Below are 8,823 nucleotides of genomic sequence, written 5' to 3'. Positions count from 1 at the left end.
TTTATCTACATTTATTATGCCTCAATAGAGTTTTTGATTTGTTTATTTATTCTATTATATCTTTTTAACAGTTTGTGTCTGTGATTTTTTATATATTATCTATGTATATTGTATAGTGTAGTATAGCATAATATAACTATGCTACAAACGTAATCAGTACACTATTTTTATATAATATGTGCATTGTGCACTATAAACAGAGTATTATATTATAAATTATTATAAATCTGATTGGTATTATAACATTAAGATATTTTGTTATTCTGCAATTGCTAGTGATTTGTTGATGCACATTTTGGACGGACCATCGACTCTGTATGATGTATATACAGCTACTATATACGACCTTTCAGTGTCGGCACAGTGACACCAATCCCTTGTCGCGCGTTTATCTAGGTCAATTCCGATAATAATGTCGTTAAATGTTTTAACGATCAAATGCAAGTGATCAGCATTTGGTAGCTGGTAATGGGCGGTGCTGTCAGTGAAACTATATTGGACCTGCAGCAAAGCCCTCGTGTATAGTGTTTGCGTTATATACATGTAGACGCGATATTATTATCCTAATTGCGGTTTTCATCAAAATCGCAAGTGTTTTAAAGTACTTTAGTGACAGTGTTTTCTATATATAATAAATTGACTACTACGATAGTGCTTTGACCCCCCCAATAGAGGTTTGAGCATAGAGTAAACTTAAGAGAAATTGCAGTTAATTCCAACCTCTCTCTATTATACTCGACAACAAAACGAGAAGAGATGCCACTAAATTCCCCAAGAATGAGATAGAAATACGTCAAGTGTACATGTAATATACTTATATATATTTTGTGCGTGAGAGAGAAGAAAGAGAGAGAGAGAGAGAGAGAGAGAGAGAAAGAGTTTGTAATGAACAAAGCACCTGCGGGTTATTAACATCGCTAGATAACAGACGCGAATAAGGGTCTCTTCGAGGCGTGTGAAAAAGAAAAAAAATATAAATGGGCTTTTATTTGTTGTTTTCTTTTTCACGCGACTGCATCATCCGTTGCATCGCATCTCTTATACGCTTTTTAAACGTGTAATTGTTCAATTGTGTTATAATTATGTGGAGAGATTAACCATAAAACCACCTGTTTGAGTTAGCAAACTTTTTCTTAATTTGTTTCCTTACCCGCATATTATATAATATTATGTCATAGGTGTTTATGGACGTGCATTTAACGATTAAAAAACTGATGGTTGGAGAATATCAAATTAATATTTATTTATTTATTTATTTTATTTTTGTAATGATATCACGGGTGATGCGTTGTTTTTATAATATTATTATCTAAATTAATTAAAAGTAAATATTATTATTAAACTAGTAAGTAGGCCAGTAATTATATATTCTTTTTATACAAAAAAATTCAAACCTTCTTCATTTAACTAACGTAATATTATAATATATAAACGATAATTATATTTTTCTTCTGAAAGTAGTCATATAGCAAAAATAGAAATCAAGTCTGCACCTTAATTTATAATCAGTAATATAACCTTCAAAAATAGCATCGATATTATTATTTTATTTTAAATTAATACTTAAATCAGACATTTAAATAATATAGGTACAGCAAAGAATATAATTAAATTAATACATTTGCTGTATTTAAAATATTTATGAGAAAATTCACATTTAATGTTTCTGCATTGTAAAAACTTATTTTACATTTAAAAGAATTTCATAACCATGGTTAATGTATATATTATTTTACGTGCTTTAAAACTCCACTTTATTGTACACTTGAATTACCTTTGTTGGATTTACATATAGATATATATTATATACAGATAAGTTTATAACATATTTAAATTAGTTTTTCTTGTAAATCTGTTCAAAAACAAAAAAAAAAGTTTCTTGAAATAAAATTTAACCGGTAAAGTATAATTGAAACAAATTAACTTTAAAATAATTTATTAATGCTATATATATTATATTTAGTATATATATGTGTTTCTCATAATGTGTAAAACAACCAAGGTAGAACCGATTTCTCAACAGGATCAAATTTTATAGCTGGTAGTTTGCCATTATTGTTGCCGTATTTTCTGGTTTTGGCTTCTAGTTTGAAAACTTTTGTCCATAATTTGTATTTAACCATTATTTGTTGCATGGAAAAAGTTTTGACCTTAAACATTTGTTCATATCTACAAACACTACAAACTGTTTAAGTACCTACAACGTTGTGTTCATTCATTTTATCTATTTAATATGAACGATATAATACAGTTATATAGTATATGTATAAAAATATACGTAAACAAATAAAATATATTATTAGTATAGTGAACAAAATAAAATTGCCAAATGAATACTTATAGGCCTTTTTTTTCTTCTAAAATAGTGTTAACACTTATAAACTCATGGGAAATTCCATTGTAAATTTGTTAGTTAAAATAATTTTGTAAAATATTTAACTGTCTATATACTAGTAAAACTAATAAGAAAATGTCTTTATGCATGTGTTATATGTGTAATATTTGTAATATTTTTTTTTTTAAACTATTTTAGAAAAAATACTGCAGTATTAATCCGTGAATTTAACTTTAGTAGTAAATGCACAATTTGTAATTTTGTAAATACTTTTAAAAAAGTAATATATGCTGATTGGTGATATCCAGTAGTCGGCAAGTACAATAATTGCTTAATAGCTTAAATATAAATTGTATAAATTTATTGGAAGCTTGATAACTTATAACTTAAATAATTTAATATGAACTTGTGAAAGGTACCTAATAAATAATTTGATTAAAAATCAAATTAATTAATGTAGCTATCCAATTAAGTAATTATTCACAGATATTAAATTTCAATAATAAATGAGTTAATGAAAAAAGTAATTAGCAGGAACATACATGATGAGACATGTTACATGTATATTTTTCTATTAATATAAAATGTATTTTAGCATAGTGTGAGTTGGGATAAAATAATATTATATGTATATTGTATAGACTTGCTGTCAAAAAAGTTTGGAAATCATTTATCCTACACAGAATACCATACTAAATATGATACATCATATACCTAATAATGTTTTAATGAAAACATAATATGCTAATATTTTTAATGATTTTTAATCTTAATTGCTTAATTTATAGTAATTACTTGTAAAAATACATCTATAATACATATCGTATTTAATTATTTAAACAGTTATTTCTAAGTGATTTTATTGTACTATTATTTTCGTTTATGATATAGATATACAAAAAATAATGTTAAATAGACTAATATTGTGTTTTGACAAAATTGTGATATCCTTTAAATACTGTTTTGTAACCATGTAGGTATTTACTCAATATGATATGAATAAACTATGATACAACCTGTCAGGATACTATACATATTAACACCTAAATCAATTATGTATACATATTAATTGAAGTGACTTATTGGTTGTTATTTCTTTATTAGTATTGAGGTATAAAAAGTCAATACTTAAGTACACGTGTAACTATTTGTGTTAATTAATACTGTATCTGTTTAATTTAATTTGTATGTTTGTAATAAAAGAGTGGATAAGTCAACGAATGTAATCGTTATATATTAAAACTACGAAAAGCGACCGTACATGAAAATAAAAAAACATAATTTCCATAGGTTATCAAACATAATATTATAAAAGTATGACTTTAAATCTCAAAAAATGTAAGTACATACTATAAAAATGCATTTAAATTAAATTTATTTTAGCTTAAAAATTGGAAAAAAAATATTTATATGTTTTATTTTTATAGTATTGTTACAATAGTAGTTTGTTACTTTTTTTAATTCTGGATGTATTAATTGGTTACTAATTCAGTAATACTTATTAAGACCTATTTACGATAAAATTGTTATCGACGATAACTTGTCGTGCAATATAATTTATATTTGTATTGTTTGCTGTTCTATTGTTGATCGTAACAATTTTCGTTCATTTTATAAACAAAATTGTGAAAAATGCTCTAAACACTAAGAAAATGCACTTAAATCGTCAAAAATGCCAAAAAATGCCAAAAAAGAAAAGATTAATTTAAAATAATCAGTATCACCCAAAACACATTTTATACTTACGGAGCAACGTTTCAAAACATCATAAAAAAAGATAGCTTTGTACAAAAATCACAGCCTTAATTATAAGCCTTCCAAAAGTTGACATCTAAAGATTAAATTATGATTGTTTTTTTTTTTTATTTAATATAATTATTTTTGATTTACCATTAAGTAAAAATCAATGGTATACTTACAGGTATTAGATAGTGAAATCATTATAAAGTTGTTTTTTTTTTTTTTTTTATTTTTAAACGAAAAATATACAATCTATATCATATTATGGACATAATGAGTATATGTGCTAAGAGAAAACAAAGAGCATGTAGTACATAATTTTAGGAAAGGAGCCACCCAATGATGACACTTTCAATTTTGGTTTAGTATTTCATTTTTTTTTTTTTTTTTTTTTTTAATTTAATTTAATTTTATTGTTAATGCAATAGATCTCTGCACCAATTACGTTTAAGTCGTCTTGGAGGGTTACCTGGGATTGTGAGGGATGATAAATTTTTGATGAGAGGATTTGGATTAGTAGATAGACGGTGATGAAATTTTTTATAGAAACGTTTGGCTTCGTCATGAATAGATTTTAGATTACAATCTATGTGTAGAGTATGGTTTGAAATATATGGAGGGGCATTTACTATTTTTCTTAATGTCATATTTTGAAAAGCTTGTATCTTATTTAGATTAGACTTTTTAGCATTTCCCCAAAGCTGGAGTCCGTATGTCCAGATGGGTTTTAATAAGGATTTATACATAAGGAGTTTGATATTGATAGGGGTGACCTTGTTACCAATTAAATATTATAAAGTTGTAGCTATAAAACTTATTAAGCATCAAATTCGTTCATCAAACATCATTAAAAATTCAAATTAATATATTTTTTATGGACGTGGATAGCTAGAATAAAATTTTCATCAATGCAATTTATTATTAAATATATTTTTTGTATATAGACTATAAAACAAAAATCTGGACGTATTCTTTTTTCTGTCAAATGGAATAATAAAATCAAGGCACAAACAAAGCTATATATTCTATAGAAGTTAAGTTCATCCAAAAAACACTTCATTTATTTATTTTTTATTAAACATTTGAAAATAAACAACTACTGAATTATTGGAGTATTAATAATGAAAAAAAGTTCAAAGTTTAAAAAATAAATAAATATCAGAGGTAAAATAATATGCTGTTTATGAACAAGTATCATGATGAAATACAAGTTCACCGTACTTACTCCCGAATGTCTCTCATTGTGTAATAATTATTAACTAACGTCTATAATATAGTGAAGTCTATCTTAACAGACACTTGTTACAAGAAATAAAAACAAAAGGCTATCTAAATGGACATAATTATAAGATCACTCCAAAAATATTGACGTTCCGATGTATTTCGATCTGTCTAAAACGAAATCATTCTATTACGGACATGGACAGTTATATTTTCCCCCAATATCTTTATGACGAACATCTATTACAGTATCCTGTGCCATATTTATCAAATAGGTGATAATTTATTTAGTATTTTAGTGAATACGGCACAAACGATCTAGCTATGATTTTAGATAACTATCGCTCTGAATTAAATATTTAAATCCAATATAAACAGACGTTGTACAACAAGAACATTTTTAACTAGAGATGTTTGGAAACTATTCAGAAGCTCTAGGACAGCTTATTCGTCTAAAGGAGATTTATTTAAAGAAAGGTGACAAAAAAAGATATTTCTTCGTGAGTGAATGAATTATGTATCACGATCTGGAGATGGTAAAATAATATTAAAACAAAAAAAAAGAAACATAATTTTTATCGTTTTTTAAAGTGAATAATGTGTATATATTTTTCAATTCTTAGTAATATATCTATTATAATATATTTACATAGTTAAGTATGGGGAATTTACTAAATACCTATCTGTAATGAACACTTTATATGGTCTCTTAATTGGTCATTATACACAATTTTCACTACATTGGATGTATAATGTTGCGTAAATATAACAAATTAGGTATTTAATTACAAATAAAAGATATAAATGCACACTTGTATAGAAACTAACAATATTTATAGAATAATATATACCTCCATATATAATATTTTTTATAAAATCAAATTAATATATTAAATTGTGTAATATTTTTTCTTAAAAACAAATAAGCTTAAATCTAGGAGCTTAATGTTATATCAGTTACGAGCCTAGCTGAGTTGGTAGGTATATGATATATCAGCTTTTATTATTGTTATTGAAATTGTATACTATCATTAGGTATTGAATTATGGCAAAAAAAAAAAAAATAAATAAATATAAATAAGTCTCAATAACCTAGATTCTAGACGGAGTTAAAAATATATAATATGACTTTATACTTATTATATTTATATTGGTTAAAATATAAAATATTAATTTTCAAATATTTTTAACAATTTATATATTATACTCGTATATATTGACGTAGAGTATACATCGTTATTGAGCAGATGTCACTGAAATGTATGTATTAAATTTGAATTCAATGCACACGAATTATGATTCTGAGAAAGGGCGATTTGTCAGTCTGTCAGTCTATATTAATTCTAAGGATATTTTATTATATATGTTCGCTAAAGTAATTTATTCTATAAATCGGGGGTAAGAATATTAGCCGCTTTTGAGAGTTTTTCGATCGTTTTCTCCTCCACCGTATGATGATCAATGAAAACAAACCGATTTCGCTTTGTCGTTCACGAGTGCGTAAAGTTTTGTGCAGTTTTAAGCCTTAGAAAAACGTAGTAGTCGATGGCCTTTTTTTCACCAAGATCTGTGTATAGTGCCATTCGATTCACGATCAAACCGTTTGTCCACGACTACGTGTGTTATTAATAGCTGTGCGCAACGTGACGAGTCTATTACGAACTATCATTATTATTAATTATAATCATCAATGGCATTATATTCGCGAGCCTCATTATTTCCGGTCCGATGGAACGCATCGCACGAGGATTACGAACTGAGGGTAGCGCGTCAATGTAAGACGCACATCATGTCACCTATATTATTCACAGGCTGTAGAGATAGACAGATTATTCATATCATAACGCTTCTATGATAATTATAATGGTGTTATTTAGTGTTTATTATATTTACATGTTACAAGAGATGTAATGCACTTTGTATAGTTTTTGAATCCTTGATCAAATATTCAAAATAATTAGTTATGCGACATCCGTAGAATTTTATATAGAATATTTTAATAAATCATAATTGCTCGTCATGAGAACCACTGTAGATAAATTACGTTTTTTGGTTATATAATAATTAGTTTTTAGTTTTTTGAGTTTGCAAAATGTTTGTATTTTTTTTTTTCAATATGGGTTTATCCAAACCTATCTGTTATTTTATCATTTTATTATTTTATGTAACTCATTTACACATGTATTGTTATTGTTATAATATGTTTATTATGTAAATAAATAAATAAAAAAAATTGTGTAAAGATAAATAATTAGTGATTTGTAGACACTTTCCCGTCAGGCATTTCCTCGTAACCACTTCTCCGTAAGACATTTTAACGTCCGATACCGTTCCCCTCAAATTTCCTCGTTCATTACACTACATTAAATTGGCTTTAATATTTTTAATACAAAACATTTATTGTTATATATACTTATATACATTTAATGGCACGAAACCTAAATAATATGCCGATAAAGTAATAGCCAACACACATTATGGATTATCTGTAATATTAACTAAGATTGAAAAATATACGAATGCTTCAGATTTTACTTTGAAAAAAAAAGAGCTAATGGCTTTAGCTTTTGTTCTTGCACCACATGTAGTTGAGAAATTCGAAAAATTAATGTCTCAACAGTTTTTTGTAGACAATGAAGAGCTATTACCCCATTCAATTGATTATTTTGAAGAAACGTGGACTGGGAGATCAACTAGAAAAAATATACGACGGCCTCTGATATTCGATTTAAAATTATGGTACTAATACAATACTATACAAGCGGGTTCGCCAAAAACAAACAATAATATTATTGAAGGTTGGCATAGAGCATTATCGTCTTTGTTAGCTGCGTTTCATCCTACTATATGGTGACTTATTGAGGTTCTTAAGAAAGTACAACATTTAACTGAAATAAATATTAATCAATTTATCGTTGTACAAAATCCTCCGGTAGAAATAAAATGTACTAGGATGTTCCTAAATGTATAAAAGTTACTCGCCCACATATGGCAAACATGATCTCTATCTCGATGAATACTTAATTGGAATTGCTCATAATTTAAAACTAAAACAATAAAATGTTTTATGATAATTTTTATATTATGGATTAATATTTTAATAATTTTTTTAATTCATTGCATCATACCTATATGTTATATTTACGTGATCTATAGATTAAAATTTTTATATTTTTTTTAAATTATTTTTTTTATTCTTACAATATAATATAAATGTAATAGAAACTGGGAAATGTCTTACGAAAAAGTGGTTACGAGAAAGTGATCGGATATTAGTGTTTGTATATACGCTGTTGTTAAAATTTTAAAACTTAAATATTTTTTTGTGGTTAAGACTTATAAATGATTTAATAAAATATAATTTAAATGATTTTGTCATTATTTCAATTATATATATTTTTTGGCTGATATATATCTAGGAAGAGGGATTCATGGGGTTCATGAATTGAACAAATTATACTTATAATGTACATGGAAAATGTTATATTATCGTTAATTATAATTCTTATGTTACTTTAAAAATAATA

The sequence above is a fragment of the Aphis gossypii genome, chromosome 1 (genome assembly GCF_020184175.1).
Source record: "Aphis gossypii isolate Hap1 chromosome 1, ASM2018417v2, whole genome shotgun sequence".
NCBI classification, from domain to species: Eukaryota; Metazoa; Arthropoda; class Insecta; order Hemiptera; family Aphididae; genus Aphis; species Aphis gossypii.
This window is presented reverse-complemented; position numbering follows the sequence as displayed.